Below are 20,510 nucleotides of genomic sequence, written 5' to 3'. Positions count from 1 at the left end.
AAGGGAGGAAGGAGAGCGGGCCGAGAGGGGGCCCGCGGGCGCGCTAGCCGTGCCGGTGTGCGGTGCGCGGTGAGCCGGGCGCGGGGGCCGGGGAGGGAGTCCGGAACGTCCCGCAGGCTAATTGGTTTCAGGCCACTGGCAGGCGCTGGGAAAGGTCGTTGAAGGAGTTCGCTGCATACACACAAAATAATAATCTTAAAAAAAAAAAAGAGTGCCGGGCATGCGCATACAGAGGATGCCATATTGGAATGAGGCTGTAGTGGGAGTCGGAGGACCGGAGCGGGCGCGCGAGGGAGGCGGCGGGCTGGGCGCGAGCGAGCGAGGCTGAGCGAGCGGGAGCCCGCGAGCCAGGCCGGTGTCCCCGCCGGCGGCGCCCGGGGCCTCGGTCCCCGCGGAGGGAGCACCAACTTCACCAGGTAGGACCCCACGCCGCCGCGGTCCCGGCGCCCGGCTCGCCCCGCCGGCAGACCTCCGGCCCGCAGGTTGAGTGCGATGGTCAGGTTTTTTTCTTTCCTTTTTCTTTTCTTTTCTTTTCTTTTCTTTTCTTTCTTTCTTTCTTTTAAGTTAGGAAAAAAGGGAAGCTCCATGCAGCCTGGGGTAGGCGGGTGGAGGAGGAAAGGGGGCGCGGGGGGCTGAGGGAGAGGAGCGAAAGAGAAAGGCTGGGGGTGGGGGGAGCGACAGCACTTGAGCAGAACCCCAAACTCCGCTCTGCGCTCCAGTTGTCATTTTTGCTTCCTCCGTCCTCTGTTCCCCGGTCCCCGGGCTTAGAAACCCCGGCCTTCCGGGAGGGACTCAGTCCGGAGTTGCTAAGTGCCCTCCGCCCCCGGTGCTTGCGGCCCCCTCCCGCCGCCACCTTCCTCGTTTGCGCTCCTTTTAGCGACGCAGCCGCCCTTGTTCCCCCGAGCTCCGCGCTGGGGACACTCTCTCTCTCTCTCTCTCTCTCTCTCTCTCTCTCTCTCTCTCTCTCTCTGATGGGGGCAGGGATGGGGGGGGGGGGCTGGAGACCAACCATCCAGGGGGTGGAAAATCGGCACACATTCGCAATCGCCCCCTTGGAAACCTTTGCCTGTGCAGCCGAAATGAAATTGTCAGCAGTAGTTTTGGAGCGTGTTCCGGCGTGGATGAGCTTTTTGTTCTTTTTTTTCTTCTTCTCTCTCTCTCTTTTAAGTAATATCCTGCCACTTGGGGCTTTCCTGTTGTCTACTTTCATATGACCTCCTTTCAGAATTACTAACCTGATCTGGCCTTGGAGTTATTATTTTTTTTTAGCGTGTGTGTGTGTGTGTGTGTGTGTGTGTGTGTGTGTAAAATCCGCCAAAAACAACAACTACTGTGATATATGTATCGGTTCTGACCCCGGTGGCGGGAGGGGACTAAGCCGGGGGAGGGAGAGCCTGGGCGGTGGGAAGCGGCCGGACCCGCGTCCAGAGCCCGGTGGGGACTCGTGTTCCTGGAAGCGCCACAGCTGCGGGGAAGGAGCATTTGGGAACCGTGCCAGTTCCAACATGGCGGGCCAAGGTGGCTTTTAAAAACTGAAAATAAAGGTTTTGAAGTGGGAAAAAACGCCGCCGGAGTTGCCTCCCCTTCGTTTCTACTTTCGTTGGCTGCTCTGGGAGCTGCTTTAGCGAATCAAGCGGGGAAGAGGAGAGGCCGCGAGCTGCCTTCGTTTTTTCCGTGGGCAAAGTCTGCGTGCCCAGCGCATTCATCGCTGGAGGGGAGAGGGGCGTCGCTGGCCGGGGCCAGGGCCGCGGAGCACCAGGGCTGTGTGGCTTCTGGGTCTGGGTGCACACCTGTCTGTGCAGCTTCGGAGGTGGGGTGTGGGGTGGGGTGGGGGGCGGCGGTGGTGATGTCAAAGAGACCCGCCCCGAATGTATGTGTGTGTGTGTTGTGCGAGTGCATCTTGGAACGAGATCCTGCCATGATTTGACGTGACAAACTGCTGACACGTGGTGCAAAATACATGAGGGAAGAAGGGATGATTTATTTCGGCTTTTTTTACAAGTCGGGGCTCTCGCGCTCGCTTTCTCTCCGTGTGCTGGATCTTGTGCGGTCACGTTTTGGAGTAGGTGGAGCGAGAAGGTGCTACTTAGGAGCACTTAGGAAAAGGTCCAGGGTATGGGGTGCATCCGGACTGCAGGAGCCTGTGGGGGTTTGTGTGTGCATGCACGAGGGGCGCGCTGCCCTTCGCCATGGCTCCGGCTCGTTTCGAGCCTCGGAGGGGTGGGGAGGGGAGGGGCCCCCAACGTGGGGAGGGGGAAAAGGAAGCGGCAGAAAAGCCGGGGCACTGGGACCTCCGCCAAAAAAGCCTGTAGGGTCGAGGCGGTCGCGGCTAGGAGTTGCTCTGGGCTTGCCCTCTCAGGAAGGTGGGGGATGGGGAAAATCTCCGAAGAAAGTGTCTCTAGCCCAGGTTCGGCTCCTGGAGGGCTCGATTGGCGAGAGGCGTCCTCCCAGCTAGCGGGCGGGGCTGTGGCCTTGGGGTTTGAGTCGGCGGCGAGGTGCCTGAGAAAGGCTCGCATCAGGGATCCGGGAGGGTCTGGAACTGGAGTTTGGGGTCGAAGTCGGAGCCTGTAAGGGGAGCCCAAGGGAAAAAGCCAGCAAACGCGAGCTCGCTTGGCTGTAGACAGAGGTCCCCAACAGGGGTCGCCAGCGGCCTGGACGAAGGCGCTGAGCGGAGGTTTCGCGGTGCCGGCTGTGGGAGGAACGGGGGACCGGGCGACCCGGGCCACGCGGCTGCCGTGCACGGTCTCCGGAGCCTGGCGATGGCATGTCCAGGTGCCCTTCTCTGCACCGGTGAACCTGATGGCACCTCTGCCAAGTGCACTGAGACGTTTTTAAATCCTAGTGTTGGCTAGGTTTGTAGTTAACGCAGTGACGGGGGTCTTTGGGCATTTACAGGGGCCTCTGGGGGTCAGGGGGAGTCGATAAGATCATCGCGTCCTTTCCACGTAGGTACCGCGCCGAGCCCTGTCTCTGGCGGTGTCCCGAGTGTATGTGTGGGAGGGTCAGGGTTAAGCGTCACTGGGTTTGGAAACCCTGTGGCAGATGTACCCTCCCACGTGGGAAGCTGGGATAAGCCACGGGCCACACTTCAGCAAAGACGCCCTCTGCCTCCTGGGGCCGAGCGCGCGGCGCTTCCCCGGGGCGTCCAGCCTGCGCTGCCGGTGCGCCCTCTCCGGGCCGGCGCTCCCGGAGGCTTCGGGGAAGAGGAGATGGCTCTGTGCCTGTGAACTCCGTGGGCTTCCATGAAGTGGAAGAAGGCTCTGTGCCTGTGAACTGCAGTTCCAGCCTGGAACCCTTCCCCTCCTCCTCCTCCTGACGTCGCCGCTCACAAGCGCACAATTCCCCCCAGCCAGGAATCGCCTGGAAACCTGCGATTTTTGCACCGAGCTTTGCCTTGGAAGCAAATGTACCACTGGGATTTACGAAGCACATTCCACAGGATTTTGAAGGGCCCGAGTTTCTCTTTATTGTGGGGGAGGAGCCAGAGGAGCCTCGCCTACCATCGCCCTGCACCCCTTGGCGGGAGACCTGGGCTGGGGACCTTTACAGTGAAAAGCCTAGGGAGGTGCCACGGGGACGCGGAGGGTGGTCTTGCGGGAGCAGTCGCCACCCCTAGGGTCGCCTGTCTTCGGTGGCGGCATTTGTGGCCTGGGGGACGCGGTTCCCAAACTTATGGAGACCTGCTTGCAGCAGTTTCGCTTTCAGAATTTTCGAGGTCTATGGGTTTCTAGAGTGGGGTGGGATTCCGGGAAAGTCAGGGCTCCAGGGACTGGCCCTGCGGAGACTCCTTCCCCTTTCGGTGCAGAGGTCAGACTCCTCACCCAGAGCGTCCTCTGCTTTGCCTCCCCAGACCCCGCGGGGGGTTGGGGGGCTGCGTTGGAGGGTCCTGGCTCCTGGCCCAGGCCCCTGAGACAGGCATCCTGCACTACATTTTGTTTTGTCAGCTCCAGCGGCGCTATTGCTGGGAATCCGGAGGGAAACAGCATTCAAGGAAGGGAAACCTTATCCGAATCCTGCTCCATCGCAGCTGCCCTCCACTTTCTCTCACCTCTCTGATCTTGCGCCATAGCCAAGGGACCTGGGGGATCAATTGGCATGACTACGCAGAGCAAAGGGACCCATGTTTTACCAGATTGGAGAACACGCAAAAGCAGGCTTAAATTCGGCCTCATTTCTTGCGGAGGCAGTGAGGGGTGGAGAGAGATTGAGCTGGGGTAAACGGGGGGAGGAAAGAAGACTTGATAGTCAGAGGGAATTGTTGGCCAGGCTATATCCTTTGAGATAGGAGAGCTGCCACCTTTTGCCTGCTATATTTGCACACATTAGTTCCTCTCTTCCACAAATTCTAGTACTGTCTCAGATCTTTCTACCTTAGCTAGTCCTGGGACCAAGCTGCCTGCCTGAAAGAGCTGAGGAGACACAGGGGCACACCCCCCATGAACACCAGAAACCCTCTAGTCCCCCATCGAAGTTTGTACTGTGGGCAGAACTTCCGGGGCCAGTGTAAACCACTTATTTGTGGCCCCCACTCTAGAGAAGAGTGCCACCAACCACCAGTTGTGAAGCCTGTTGTTCTAGAAGTGACCGCTGAGATCTGCTGGGATGAGAACTGATGAAATTTCTCATTTCTCATTAGTTTACCTGCACCAGGAACCTCAAACAGGCTATCCTGTTGGGATATTTCAATAAGAGAGCTTTTCCTCTTCATGTTTTCTTGTAGAAATTATGGACCAATTTTTTTTTTTAAAGTTTTAAAACTAGCTTCATGATTCTTAACCTAATAAAAAGAAGTCAGCCTAAGTTCCTGAAGAAAGTAGAAAAAGCCTTAGTGATCTCAGGCTTGGCCTGTCCTCTCTGTTCTCTTTTATCACTGACCTTCCTTTGCTGCCCTGGGAGTATAGAACCACTTCAACAAACCCCACTTCTGCCACTCTAGCTGAAGGGGCATGTCCTGCCTTTCTCTGTATGCCAGTGTCTCCAGAGGACTTGCCCCACCTGAGAAGAAATGCTGGGTATGCTGTCGCTGAGCAGTCAATGAATGAAGGTTCCGTTTCATTGATACAGTGCTTTTGGGATTTAAGAAGCATGTGCAATGACAGTGCAGACTCTCTAGGGCTTGTTCTTAAGCCTTAAAGTTTTTGTCAGGATATCAAAGTGAAATAATTCTTTTCTTCAGCAATTTAAACAGAAGTGGCCCATAGTGGGCTTTGAATGACTCCCATTTTCAGTATTATACATTTGGACCTCTCTTTCTTAGTATTTCAATAATTTGGAATACTTGGAGTTCACTTAGCAGTGTAGTGATCCAAAGAATTTGTAAGAGTTTCTTGTACCTTAATTCAAGTCATATTTTGTGTGTGTCTTTTGAAACTGTTCTTACCAGTACATCTACATCACTCTGGTAGCAAATGTCACTGTCAACTGATGTCATATTATTGGTGACAGTAGGAATCTTCAATCTGAGGTTTGGTGAAGAAAGAAACTTTATTCCATGCCAAACAGTTCAATTATGATACCGCTGGCTGTGAAAACATCAAGGGTAGGAGGCAATCCTGGGGCTAGGCCCCTCCTGTTAGACAGCTCTGCTCTGCCTTGCTCCTTGCTGATCTGGTCTGCTTTGCTGAGGTCAGCAAACCATTTTTGGTATTTCAACTCAGCAGGAAAACAGTCTTTTGTGAAAAGAAAACTTGCACTCCCAGAGCCAAAGGAGAGTTAACTTAAACATGGGGGAAAAAATAATCCCCAAGGCCCTGGTTCTCTAATGCAAAAGAGGACTCCAGATCTTTAAAGTCTGATCAGCCTTTTAATTCCCCACTCTTAAATACAAAAACTCAGACTTATGAGGAAGGCAGCTAATATAAAAAGTACAGATTAAAATTATAAAGAGATAAAAAATAACTTTTCTTATAAGGGAGAGAGAAAAAATCTAAAAAAAGAAAAAGTCAATTGTCTCCAGGCAGGATATAATAGAAGATTTTGCATTCATGTGACAGGAATAGAACAGAACAGGAAAGGGAATATTATGAGAATTAGAAAGAGCGTTTTTTTAAAAAAATAAACATTTTTTTTTCAACTATGATTGACAATATTATACTAGTTTCAGGTGTACAACATCGTGGTTAGAAATTTAAATAACATACAAAGCTATCCCCCGATATATTTAAGTACCCACCTAGCACCATACATATTGACTATATTCCAAATGCTTTCCTTACTTCCCCATGACTGTTCCCTGGCTGCTTATTTGTACTTCTTAATCACTTTACCTTTTCCACCCAGCTTCCAAACCCTCCTCCTATCTGCCAAACATCAGTTCTCTGCATCTACGAGTGAATGTTTGCTTGTTCATTTATTTTATTCTTTAGAGTCCACATGTAAGTAAAATCATTTTACATGGTATTTGTCTTTCTCTGTCTGACTTACTTTACTTGGCATAATAGCCTGTAGGTCCATCCATGTTATTACTAATGGTAATATTTATTGTTTTTTATGGCCAAGTAATATTCCACTTTATGTATGTACCACATGCTCTTTATCCAGTCCTCTATTGGTGGACTCTTAAGTTATTTCTGTATTTTAGCCATTGTAAATAGTGCTATTAATATTTGCTTTATATAGTTAGGTGCTCTTATGTTGAGTGTGTGTGTACAAAGATTATATCCCATTATTGGATTGACCCCTTCAACATTGTGAAATACTCATTTTTTTTTTGTCTTGCTATAGCATTTGCTTTAAAGCTCATTTTGCCGGATATAACTGTTGCTACCCCAGATTATTTTTTGTTTGCATTTACATAAACTATCTTTTCCATCCCCTTACTTTCAGTCTATTTTTTTTTTTTTTAACCTGAAAGCATATGTCTGGATCTTTTTTTTTTTTTTTTTTTGTCTATTCAGCCACTCTATGTCTTGGAGCATTTAATCCATTTACATTTAAAGTAATTACTGAATAGTATATGTACACAGATAATAATTTAATAGAGAATCATCAATTGGCTGCCTCCTACTGGGGATCGACCCACTACCTGGGCATGTGCTCTGACTGGGAATTGAACCATGAGCTCTTGGTTTCTAGGTCAGTACTCAACCACTGAGCCACATCGGCTGGGCCGTTTAGTTCTTTTGGCGATGTTTTGTTCTACTCTTTCATTTGAGACATGCTTCTTTGCCTCATCATTTTGGCTGCCTCCCTGTGTTTGTTCCTATGTATCAGATAGAGCTGCAGTGCCTCCCAGTCTGGGCAGGGTGGCCTTGTGTAGTATGTGTTCTGCGGGGCCCAGTTGTGTAGTCTCCCTTTTACCTGAGCCAGGGCACCAGGGTATCCTTGTGTTGTATGTACAGTCCTGTAATAGTAGACCCTTGATTGCTGATAGCAGGTTTGTGAGATTGACCCTCAGGCTGAGTGGCTGTGAGGAATGGTCATGACTACAGTAGACAGCTGTTGTGTGGGCCTGACCGCACTGAGAGGGATTTGCTTCAGTAGCTCTACTGCCTGCCAAGCCCACCCTTTGGGTGTGTTGTTTGTGGAGCTAGTTGAGTGGTGCTCTGAAGTGGTCTGAAGTCAGCCACCAGGTGTATTGGCTACGGGATTTCTTAGGGGGCTGTGGTGTAGACCTAGGCCGGTTATTGCTTTTTGGTGTCTTAGGGCTACCTGGTAGGAGCTACAGAGTTTGTGCCTTGGCTCTTTAAGAGGATGCAGTTGGTAGCTGCCTTTGCCAGGTTTGGAGGCAACTGGGATAAGCTAAGCTGCCAACTGAGGTGACACTAGTGCCAGGCTTGGGGCTGCTTAGAAAGAGGTATAGGCCATGCCAAGGCCAGACATTGCTTGTTTGGCATTTGTACACCTTTGAGAGGTTTTAGGAGAGTCTAGTGCAGATGGGGGCTGGCTGCTTGTGTGGAATTTGTACACCTTTGAGAGGTTTTAGGAGAGTCTAGTGCAGATGGGGGCTAGCTGCTGAAAGAGGATCTGGCTGGTTCCTCAGTTGGGTGGGCAGTGTCTCAAGGTGGTGTGAGCCCTGGTAGAGACTTAGGAAAGAGGCGGCCTCAACAAAGGAACAATGGCCTCTGGGCCTGGCACTCATGCCCACCAGCACTTCCTGGCTGTGGTGGGAGTGGGCACAACAGAGGAACAATTTTGCGCTTATGTCTGGGAGAGAGCTGTCCCTCCAGCCCTCACTCTGAAGCCCGATAATTCAGTTTCTCCCAGGATGCCCCAGCCGCTCTTTGATGCCCCTTCTCTTGAGCTTAGAGTACATGTTTGTGAGCCAGTGAGTCTGTGTCTTGGCTCTCTACGAGGATGACTAGGATGCCAGCAGCCCTCATTCTCACCTGGATTGAGTCCCTACTGATTTTCACAGCCAGTTGTTTGGAGGGATCCTCTTCTGGGATCTCATACTCCTGGCTGGGAACCTGGTGTGGGGCAGGGACCTCTGGTTCCTCCGCAGAACCTCTGCACGGAGATATCTCTCCTGACTCTTAACCACCACAGGCAGGTGTGGGAGAACCCTGTTTCCCATCTCTGCCGCTCCTACTGGTCTCTATTTATTTATTTATTTATTTATTTATTTTTAAAATATATTTTATTGATTTTTTTTTTTACAGAGAGGAAAGGAGAGAGAGAGAGAGAGAGAGAGAGAGGAGAGAGAGAGAGGAGAGAGAGAGAGGAGAGAGAGAGAGAGAGAGAGAGGGAGGGAGAGCTAGAAACACTGATGAGAGAGAAACATCCACCAGCCGCCTATTGCACCCCCCCCACTGGGGATGTGCCCGCAACCAAGGTACATGCCCTTGACCGGAATCGAACCTGGGACCTTTCAGTTCACAGGCCGATGCTCTACCGCTGAGCCACACCGGTTTCGGCTCCTACTGGTCTCTAGATGGCTTCTTCTGTATTTCCTTAGTTATAGGAGTTCTGTTCAGCTGGATTTCAGGTGGTTCTGAGCGATGGTTGTTCTCTCAGTCAGCTGTAATTTTGATGTAGTTGTGGCAGGAAGGGAGCACAGCGTGTACCTACTTTGCCATCTTTGAAGTCCTTAGGAAGAGGTTTTTGAAATTAAATTGTAAAACTCTATGAAAGAGAAGAAGCTGAGCAATATCCTAGATAGTAGATTTAAAAAAGTGGTAGAAAACAAAAGGGAAAATTAGGGAGATTAAGGAAGCCCAACTATTGAGTGACTATTAGAACAGGACAACAGAGAAAACGGGGATGAGGAAATGTTAGCGATAATTCAAGAAAATATCCTAGAACTGAAGCACAGTTTTCAGTGTCAAAAGAATTTTAATCTTGAAAGAACTCACCCAGGGCTCCCAAGCCCCAAGTAGATTGCCACTGGGCACATCATTGTGGCATTTCAGAATATCCAAAGACTTCTCCACCTTGTAAGCCAGAAGACAGGGGAGCAAAACCGTCAACATTCTGAGAGAGGGTGTTTTTCTAACTTAGAATTTGTTTTTAACCTTCCTAAATTAGTTAAAATGTGAGAGTAGGTTAAAGACTTTTTTTTTTTTTTTTTTTTTAACCATATAAGGTTTTACATGTCATCCATCTAAACCTTCTCTTAGGAACACATTGGGGAATGTGCTCCATCAAAAGGAGGGAGAAAACAAGACCTAGGCAGGCCTGGGACACAGGAGAGGGGCACTCTTACAAAGAGAGAGGTGAAGCGAGGATAGCATCTGCGTACCAGGCACAGAGGCAGTCAGTCTAGACTAGAGTAGAACAGAAGGCCCTGGTAGAAATTACTTCAAGATGACACCACCATATATCTCAGTTTATCCATGGGAGAGACAGGCAGTTGATGGAAAAATTGGATTTGAATGGGTGATAATTATGTAGAAAAGTGAAGATGTGGGGAAAACGAGACCATCATTGACACCAGGGAAAGTTGTGTGAGAAAAGGAAAAGTAATCATAGCATGCTGTATGGTTCTGCTGTGACATAATCTGGCAATCATATCCATTAGAGGGATAAGGGTATAAGAGGGAGGAAGTAGGGGAAGAAGATGAGGGAGAGGGAGAGGAAGAGGGAGAGAGATGGTGGTGTGACTAGTAGGGCATTACCTAATAATGACACAGACTGAAAAATTAAGAAGTAAGGTATTGTTTAGAGATATGGAGATGAATGCCAAAACACTCAGCTAAAATAGACGAAATTGATCACCTGGGGAGCAGGACATGGAGAAGGAGGAAAAGAGCAGGAGATTGTGTTGTTGTTTTTTCTTTATTTTATTTTTTTTGCCGGGGGAGGGAGTGTGGAGGCTCTACAAGCCTTAGAGAAAAGTTATCAGCAGATACAATGTAAAAAAAAAATCATCTGCTAGTCTCTTATCTTAGTGAAGCTAAGGAAAAGCTATCTGCTAGGAATGAGGAGCCTAATTCCCAGAGATTAGGTAATGCATTCTCCTCTTGATGTTTGAGAACACCAAGGCCTAGAAACAATAATTCCTACAGGTGCTTAGGTCCACCGAGCGCATGGCTCCACCATGAAAAACAGCACGAGGCACTCCTGGGACTGTAACTCATCCTTTTATGGGGAGCAAGCAGGCCTGACTTTAGACAGATGGTGTAAAGTTCGACTTGATAAAACAATGGAATTGAGATAACTGGCATTTTATAAGGAAAGCTAGAATGTAAAGCTATTTAATAAACACTGTTTAATAAACACTATTTCTAGAAAGACCAACCTTTTTCCACACTTAAGTGATTTCGAAGAACTAGTATGTTTTCTAGTATACCTATAATAGGTTTCTTTTGATAAAGAACAACTTTTATCTTTCCAAGCAACACAGACAAAAACCTTTTTTTTTCTTTTTTCTTTTTCGTAAAGCAGTTGGTCTCGTAGTGCAGTCCCTGGCTCAGCAGCATCCACATCACCTGGAAACTTGTTAGGCACAAAAATGATTACCCCAGAATGGGCATCACTTCAGATCTACTAAATCAGAAAGTCGGGGCTGGAGCCCAGCAGGCTGAGTTTTGACAAATCCTGCAGGTAATTCTGCTGTGCCTTCACTCTGGGGAACTGCCAAAATAGTAGATGCTTCCCCCCGATTCTTTAGGGGTTAAGTTCATTCTGGACTCCCCCCAGAGAAGGGGACCTCTTTCATTTTCCTGTGGGATTCATTCTCCAGGTTTAAGCACATTGGTCAACATTAATGTGAACTGTGATTTTTTTTTTTTTTTTTAAACAAACCGAAGACAGCATTTGGCAATACTGGTAGTCTTCTGGATAAAAACTGAGTTGAATAGTAACAATCTTAAGCATTGTAATTACACACCTATTAAAAAAAAGCACAGTCCTCCTAGTCTAGGGTGTATCTTTGGGGATTTGGGACTGGGTAAAGTATCGGAGACCCTATGTAAGATGGTGTAAAGTTTACACTGTAAACATGATAGAGGTTGATTTCTCTCTTATGTGTCCTAGTTTGGAGCTGACCCCAGGACCTAACTCCCTTCTCTTTTGTTTCCATATTCGGAGGACTTATGTGATCCCCGTGGTGGCTCTGGGGGTAAATACAAAGGCATGTCCCTTCCACTAAAGGGTGACCTTATAGTTGAATTCTGCAGACTTCCCACTGCACAGAATGTAGTGGTGCAGCCACATCCAACCACAAGGACAGCCAAGCAGTGCTTATGTTTATTTTTGTTAACCAGTTGCTCCTCCCCTGTAGTGTAGGCAAAGGAGAGAATGGATATTGGGGGTGGGAGAGGGACATTACACAGTTTCTGATGCATAGTAATTTCTGCCTGTGTTCACTTTCGGATATATTCTGTTTTCACAGCAAAATTTCTTGTGATGGTCACGTCAAGCCATGGAAAACCATGGTCATCCCTTTATAAACCCACCTTCAATGACCTCAAGTTTAATGATCGCCCAACTAAAGAGAGATATGTGAACGTTGCTCCTAGTTCCAATTTCACTCTCTTCTTACCATTCAAGTTTGGTGCACTGAAACATAGTCTTGCATGCTTAAGAATTTACTATAAGATAAAGGAAGGATGTAAACCCAATAGTCAAGACTGAATTATTAACTGTGGGAGTGGGGTTCTGCTCAGAGTTGCACCTCAGAAAATATTTGAGCATAAATCCCCCGAGTGTTAAATGTAAAACTTGAAACCCCGGTGAAGTTATCCTAGGGTGAGGGAGGACATTTTAGGAATATAAGTTTTAGAAGAAATAAAGAAATTTGGTAGTTTAGACTAAGTTAAATAAGGCAAAACAACTAACCTTCCATATATGAAAAGGAACCACTGAAGGGCAAACTGGGGTAAATATCTTTCAATAGTTCTATGAGGTAAAATATCAGAGTTCTTAAAAATTATACAAAATACCAACAGAGTTAAAATGTGGGAAGGATGTGAACAGAGGTAGTATCACACGAAGATTGTGTATTGCAGTGGCTTTAATGTCATCTCAGTGCTCCCTGTGAGCATGCTCTCAGTGGGTGCTTGTGCGTTGTTGGGTATTTGGTTGGATGGCCACTTGCTCATTGCCAACTGGTTCTCTGCAGAGCACATTGGTGATGCTCCTCAGGTACCAGGGTGATAAACTGGAGAAATCCCCGGGGTGGGATGGGACACTATCCAGTCACCTGGCAGCCTCTCCTTCCACTGTGTGCAGTCCCTGGGGGAGGAAATCTCCAGAAGCAGAGCTGTGTGTCTGTATCGTAACAGGAATGGTGAAAAAATGCTCTTAGGAGTGTGCAGTTCTGCCCATTATCCTGTGGGTTGTTTTAGCAAACTGATGCCCTTTGGATAAAATTAACCAGCCATAATATTCTAGTGCTGGGTTTGCCACTGTCCTCCATTGTAAATAATTTTAGAGCCCATCTGTTCATCAAATGGGTACACTGGGGGTTTCAGAAACTAAGCTTATCAAATGATTCACTAGTGATATGAGATAACTTTGAATAATTAAAAAAAAACCCAACTCACCCAGTTTCTATTTAGGCTTACATCATTCTTTTAATTTTGCCAAAACTTCACAATATTTTTCAGGGAAGTAATCCAAAGAGCACCAAAATGTGTGTGTGTGGTGGGGGGGAAGGAGGGCACGGTGTGTGAGTATGTATGTATTTTAGGAAGGGCTCACCACCTTTGGGTGTACAGGACAACTCTCCAGCCAGCTAAGCCACACTGGCCAGGGCAGGATACTATTTTTTAAATATCATATTGAAAAAGGTAAAAATAAACACTACTTATGGCCCAGGAGGAGACTGGGTTCAGATGGATTATGTCCTCCACTGCTGGTCACTCACTCGGTGAGGACAGCAGGCTGGATAGCATTTTAGCAATATGTATCATGAGGCTTAAACATGCTCCTGCATTTGTCCCCATATTCTAACTTCTGGGATTCTACACAAAGGAAACATCCCAGATGTAACAGAATTTATGACTGAAGATTATCACTACCGTACTGTTTATGATGATGAAAAACACACATACCAACTTAACAGTCAGCAGTAGCAGAATGCTAAATAAGTTGCCTTATTTATATTGTAATAAAAATTGCCCAACCATTTCAAGTCATGTTTTCAAAGAATTTTAATGATGTGCGTAAATGCTTTCTATATTATGTTAAATGAAAAAAGAATTAAAATTTTAAATTCAATATGAACTCAAAAAAACCCACAGGGAAGCTATTAGGAGGAGTTACTATAGACATAAAAGTGATTTTCTTTGGGTGTTAGAATTACTAGTGATTTAAATTTGTTTCTCTATAATTTTATTCCTTAAGAATTCTTCAGAGAGTGTATGTACCTTTTATGGAGAGGGAAAAAGTAAACACTGTTTAAAAAGTGAAAATGTGACCAAAATAAATTTTGTAGCCACCTGGGACGGTGCCTTGTCACTTGTCCTTGTATAGAATAATGTGAGGCTTAACTCTGACACTCATTTAGGTGTTTTCTTTTTTCTTTTTTATATTATCCCTGAGTTCTACTTAAAATGATTGATTTGGTGCATTTAAATTGATGTCTTATTTTACAGTCCCCGGTTACCTTTTTATAGTGTCTGGTTAGAGGCAAATGGAGAGAATTGAATCATGGAGGAATCATAAACATTTTAGCAAAATTTTCCCTTTAATATGTCAGATAAGCCATTGATACTTGACATTAATAAAATTCATGGAGGTTGTTTTTTTTTCCTTTACAGAAAAATATAATGCCTGACTACATTTTTAAAATGTTTTTTATTGATTTCAGAGAGAGGAAGGAGAGATAGAAACATCAATGATGAGAGAGAATCATTAATTGGCTGCCTATTGCATGCCCCTTACCATTGATTGAGCCTGTAACACAGTCATGCACACTGATCTGGAATTGAACCTTGATCTCCTGGTTCATGGGTCAACGTTCAACCACTGAGCCACACCGGCTGGGCTACATGATTACATTTTTGAGGTGGAACACTTTTCTTGACTTTACACATGAATGGAAAAGGAAATTATCATGTTTGACACACATAATTTAACTTTTCTGAGAGTTCCTCTTTGAAATTGTAATGATACAGAAAGGCAGCACACATTCAATAAAAACCTACTACTTAAGAAGTCTGCTATGAAAGATTTGTAGGGTATTATGGGGAAATTGAAATTTCCTAGGTTTAAAAATTCTTATGTCGTTTTTTAATTAGCTTGCTGTTATTAAATTAAATCTTTTAAGAGAGCCAAGAATTGATGGTTATTTAGGACGTGCTCCAAATTCAAATGTAGTAAATTCTGGTTTTCCTATGCAGTGGTCTAGCTGTGCTGTTCAGTAGGCAGCCACAGGCCTCATAGGGCTTTTAAGTTAAAATTAATTAAAATTAAAATTGAGATCCCATTCACACTGTCTACATTCCAAGAGCTGATGTGTGGCTAATGGTTATCAAATTAGACTGTGCAGGTATAGAGTTCTTTTGGACCTTGTTGGTCTAGAGACAATTCAAAATAGAAACTAAGCTCCCAATAATTTCTGATTCACTTTAGAATATTCTTAAGGAGGCTTTGTCTAGCCGATGCTAAAATAGTTTTCTTCTTTGAATACTCAAATGATAGGAGGCATGTGCTTATCATATTTGGTTCAGATAAACAGATAATCCGATTGCAGAAAATATGCAATTAATACTAAAAGCCCTGGTATATTCATAGAATTTTAGGCTTGAAAAAGCCATTGATTGCATCTAATTAAGCCTTCTTATTTAACTGACGAGAAGTTTGAGAAACAGAGAGGTTAAGTAATTTGCTTATGTCACACAGCTAGTTGCTCCTTATTCTCCAAGTACGCTGTTCTTGTCACTGGGCCAAGACCACTTTTTGAAAGGCGGTTCGGACCTATAATTCTGTGGTTCAACAACTTTAGAGACAAGAGGAGTCAATTATAGTAGAATTAACTTTACACAGGGTCACACAGTGTATGGACAAACAGGAAATGACCCTTTAAAAATCCAGCTCTCTCAGCCTTCTTTTCATATTTTCAGGAAGTGCTGCTTTCAAGAATAGCCATTTTTTCCTTCAGTCTTTAAATTACTTGAGATTACATGTATTTTAAGAATCAAAAGGAAATTTGCTTCCTTTTAAAAATAGCACACTTTTTTTTTTGGATTAGGGTACTGTAGTTAGGAAAATAATGTGCTTTTTAAAATCCTGTTTTTATTTTTGCAAAGCTTATAGATCAGTTGTCACTAATAAGGTTTGTCCCCTCCCCCTGCAATTCCATCAAAAGCAAATTTCTGTGAAGTAGTTTGTCATTCTTCTATTTACTATATTTTCGTGCAGAATTGTTTATTTCCACAGGCACTGCATAGCTTCTACGAGCTGCCGAGTGCTAACTGTGGCAAGTGAAGTAATTTATCCTGGGAACCTGACCGCATGCTGTGAAAAGATTGCATTTTGTTAATATTGGGAGATTCATGGGTTGTTTCTGCCATGTCCTATGGATTTTTACCTTTCAATTACATAAAAACCGTGTTTCCTTCTTTTTTCTTTTACTGTCTTAGTCTACACCTTCACCTTCATGTTGATTTTAGTCTCTCTTTCCATTTGGGCTCGCCCCTGTCTGTCACTTGTCTGGTATGCAGCTGCCAGAGTGGTATTTCTAGAACAAATCTGATCATCTCATTCCTGGGAGGAAATCCTGCAGTGTCCTAGTCCTCTCTGTAGAGTGACAGGCCGGGTCGGGTCCTTGTTTTAGCGAACTGTCCTCTCTCACTTGGGTTCCTCCTACCTCCCTACTCTCCCTCAAGTCTTTGTTCAAACATCACTCTCTATGATCTTACCTGGCCACCATCTAAACTAGGGGTGTCGAACTCAATCAGAGAAAGGGGCAAAATCTAAAATCCAGCCTAAATCGCGGGCCGAATGGTTTACTGAACAGTCATAAACTGTCATTGTGATGGAAACGCAGCGGAGTGCAGTGATGACAGCGTGTTGCGGGCCACATTGCAAGGCCTGGCAGGAGGGATTTGGCCCGCGGGCCTTGTGTTTGACACATGTGATCTAAACGATTATAACCCCTTGCTCACCTATACCTTCTCTCCATTTTTTAGTTTTCCCTCCAGCACTTATCACCTTCTAACATCTTGTATACTTTACCAATTTTCTGACATGTTGGAGCTTTCCCCAAGTAGGATGTACTCTCCATCAGGGCAGTGTATGGTATTTGTTTGTGCCCAGTGTTCCACTTCCTGCCCTTTCTCTTCAGTTACCTGTCTTTCTCCCTTCCAAGTTCTTGGTGATTCCTGCATTACCCTGTGGACAGCGGTGGAAGGCAGTTTTCCTGAGCATGCCGCTCTCTATCTCCTCCTTTGTCCAGGACAACTTGTTAACCCCTGGGATGCCAGCAGCCCTCATATATACATATATATGATCCCTGGGGTCAGCGGATGTGGTATCCCTGCCTAGTGATGGAGTGATCCGGGAACTCACCATCACAGCTGGTGTCATTGGGAGGGCTGTGGGCTTTAATGTCATCTCAGTGCTCCCTGTGAGCATGCTCTCAGTGGGTGCTTGTGCGTTGTTGGGTATTTGGTTGGATGGCCACTTGCTCATTGCCAACTGGTTCTCTGCAGAGCACATTGGCGATGCTCCTCAGGTACCAGGGTGATAAACTGGAGAAATCCCCGGGGTGGGATGGGACACTATCCAGTCACCTGGCAGCCTCTCCTGCCACTGTGTGCAGTCCCTGGGGGAGGAAATCTCCAGAAGCAGAGCTGTGTGTCTGTATCGTAACAGGAATGGTGAAAAAATGCTCTTAGGAGTGTACAGTTCTGCCCATTATCCTGTGGGTTGTTTTAGCAAACTGATGCCCTTTGGATAAAATTAACCAGCCATAATATTCTAGTGCTGGGTTTGCCACTGTCCTCCATTGTAAATAATTTTAGAGCCCATCTGTTCATCAAATGGGTACACTGGGGGTTTCAGAAACTAAGCTTATCAAATGATTCACTAGTGATATGAGATAACTTTGAATAATTAAAAAAAAACTCAACTCACCCAGTTTCTATTTAGGCTTACATCATTCTTTTAATTTTGCCAAAACTTCACAATATTTTTCAGGGAAGTAATCCAAAGAGCACCAAAATGTGTGTGTGTGGTGGGGGGGAAGGAGGGCACGGTGTGTGAGTATGTATGTATTTTAGGAAGGGCTTGGTATATTTTTTGCAGAAAATGCAATATGGTGTATTTACTTTTACCTTTAAAATATATATTTTTTAAAATCAATCTTTATTGTTCATATCATTACACAGGTTCCTCGTTCCTTCCCCCCTCCACCAGGTTCCCACCCCACCCTTCGCCCCCTCATCCTCATCCATTGGTGCACAGTCTATGCTCAGTCTCTTCCTCCCTCCCTTTCCCCGATAGTAAATCCCTTTTCAGATAGCAAATCTGTTACTTAGCATTTTCTCATATCAATAATACCTCCACATGCCCAATGATACACTTCACACAAAAGACATTTCCAAATAGGACAACCAGCCTCATCCAGGCCCCACCCAAGGCACTCACAGATCAACACCCCAGCACTATACTAACTCAACACATCCAGATCTAAGCCTTCATCACTTGATTCAGCAGACCCTCAAGTTCCCGCAAAAGTTTCCAGCCATGTGTGAGAGGCAGCCGTGGGGCAGGGGCAGGTGAGGAGCGAGCTGTTTCGGGCCAGGCTGCTCCGGGCCTGGCCTCTGTTGCTCTGGTTCTTTCCACAACCAGCTGCTCCATGTCTGGTCAGTGCCGCTCCGGACCCAGTTGCTCTGGACTTGGCTGTCACTGCTACAGGCCTGGCCACACCCGACTCAGCTGCTCTGGGCCCAATTGCTCCGGGCCCGGCTGCTCCGGGCCTGGCTGCTCCCAGCCTGACAGCCGCTGCTCCGGGCCTGGCCGCACCAGACCCGGCTGCTCCGGGCCCGGCCTTTAAAATATTTTAAAAATATATACTAGTATATATGAATAGCTCAGAGCATGGGTTTGTGCACATTAAAAGGAAATTAATTAGAAGAAAGATTCATATGGTAATTACATTACTGCAAAATTACATGTCAAAATAGTATGTATAATATAGTATTATAAAATTAAAATACAAAATATTTTAATATCACTATTTGACATGTCAGAGATGAAAGAAAATTAGTAAAATGTATATGAATATAATATATAAATTAATAAATGAACAATAACAACATGATATAAAAACAACAAAAACATGACTAAAAACAACATTGATAAAAGCAATGATTGATAAATTAATTAACAAATAAACAACAGCAACATGATATAACAACAACAAAGTACCAATAGTTGGACTTCAGATACAGTCTGGCGTCTCATGCAATTGCCGCCAGTTAAGAGTTTTGTATGAAGTGCACATGCATGAGTCAACATTTATTTTTATTTATTTATCTAAATTTTATTTATTCATTCATTCATTCATTCAACGTTTATTTTTAAATTGCCAGTGAATGTCATATGTATCTGCTGGTTGGTTTGTCAGATGATTAGACAGACATATGGTTGGTTACTTAGCCTTTTACATATATAGATGTATTTTTTAAAAATATATTTTATTGATTTTTAACAGAGAGGAAGGGAGAGAGATAGAGAGCTAGAAACATCGATGAGAAAAATATTGGCCAGCTGCCTCTTGCACACCCCCTACCGGGGATGTGCCTGCAACCAATGTACATTCCCTTGACCGGAATCGAACCTGGGACCTTTCTTTTCTTTTCTTTTTTTTTTTTTAAAGAATATACTTTTTTTTTTTTTTTAATATATATATTTTATTTATTTTTTACAGAGAGAAAGGTAGAAAGACAGAGAGCTAGAAACATCGATGAGAGAGAAACATCGACCAGCTGCCTCTTGCACACCCCCTACCGGGGATGTACCCGCAACCAATGTACATGCCCCTGACCAGAATCGAACCTGGGACCTTTCAGTCCGCAGACCGACACTCTACCACTGAGCCAAACCGGCTTCGGCTATAGATGTATTTTTATTGTTGACAGTATTGCAGATACTGTCTCCCACCCCCCCCCTCCCCAATCCATCCCGCTCCTCTCGCCTCTCCCCTAGGCCTTCACTATACTACTGTCTATGTCCATGGGCTATGCATATAAGTATGTAAGTTCTTTGTTTTTTTCTTCTGATCCCTTGTCCTCATCCCGAGATATGTTAGTCTGTTCCATGCCTCCATGCCTGAGGACTTGGTCAGTTTATTTTGTTCATTATATTCCACAGATAAGTAAGGCCATGTAATATATGTCTTTCTTTGACTGGCTTAGTATTTCACTTAACATAATAATCTCCAGGTCCTTTCATGCTGTCTCAAAGGGTAAGAGATCCTTCTTTTTTCTGGCTGCATAGTATTCCACTATGTGAATGTATTCACATAATATATTCCACAGCTTTTCTATCCATTCATCTACTGATGGGTACTTGGGCTGTCTCCAAATCTTAGCTATTGTGAATAAGACAGCTATCAGCATAGGGGTGCATATATTCTTTCTGATTGGTGTTCCAACATTGTTAGGATATATTTCTAGAAGTGGGATTGTTGGATCAAATGGCAGTTTCATTTTTCATTTTTTTGAGGAAACTCCATACTGTTTTCCATAATGGCTGCACCAGTCTGCATTCCCACAAGCAGTGTACAAGGGTTCTCTTTTCTCCACATCCTTGCCAGCACTTATTTGTTGACTTATTGATGATAGTCGACAAGTGTGAGATGATATCTCATTGTAATTTTAATTTATATTTCTATGATGATTAGTGATGCTGAGTATTTTTCCTTATGTCTATTGGCCATCTGTATGTCTTCTTTGGAGAAGTGTCTATTTATCTGTTAGCCATTTTTTTTTTTTTATTGGATTGTTTGTCTTCTTTTGGTTGAGTTATATAAGTTCTTTATATATTTTGGAAATTAACTGTTTATCAGATGTATATGGCATGGTATTCTTAAAAGATACTTTACTAGAATGTGTGTGGCAAAATACTTTGTTTATGTAGCTATCGATGTACTATTCTTTTTCTTCATCTATTTTTGT

At 45.0% G+C, this 20,510-nt stretch overlaps 1 protein-coding gene across 3 annotated transcripts in view; it reads left to right on the top strand.

The window, feature by feature from the left end:
• Positions 1-236: 236 nt before the first annotated feature.
• Positions 237-20,510, top strand: part of SFMBT2 (Scm like with four mbt domains 2) — a 201,255-nt gene continuing 180,981 nt past the window's right edge. For 2 of the 3 annotated variants that reach the window (XM_045588594.1, XM_036461294.2), the window contains exon 1: positions 239-416. The gene's annotated coding sequence lies outside the window, so the exon portion shown is untranslated. Of the gene's footprint in view, positions 417-20,510 lie in introns of all 3 variants that reach the window. The other variant, XM_045588599.1, reaches the window with a different exon arrangement.

Source organism: Pipistrellus kuhlii, unplaced genomic scaffold, assembly GCF_014108245.1.
Source record: "Pipistrellus kuhlii isolate mPipKuh1 unplaced genomic scaffold, mPipKuh1.p scaffold_m20_p_1, whole genome shotgun sequence".
Classification (NCBI taxonomy): domain Eukaryota; kingdom Metazoa; phylum Chordata; class Mammalia; order Chiroptera; family Vespertilionidae; genus Pipistrellus; species Pipistrellus kuhlii.
Note: the sequence above shows the minus strand (reverse complement) of the source record. Positions and strands in the feature narration are given on the sequence as shown.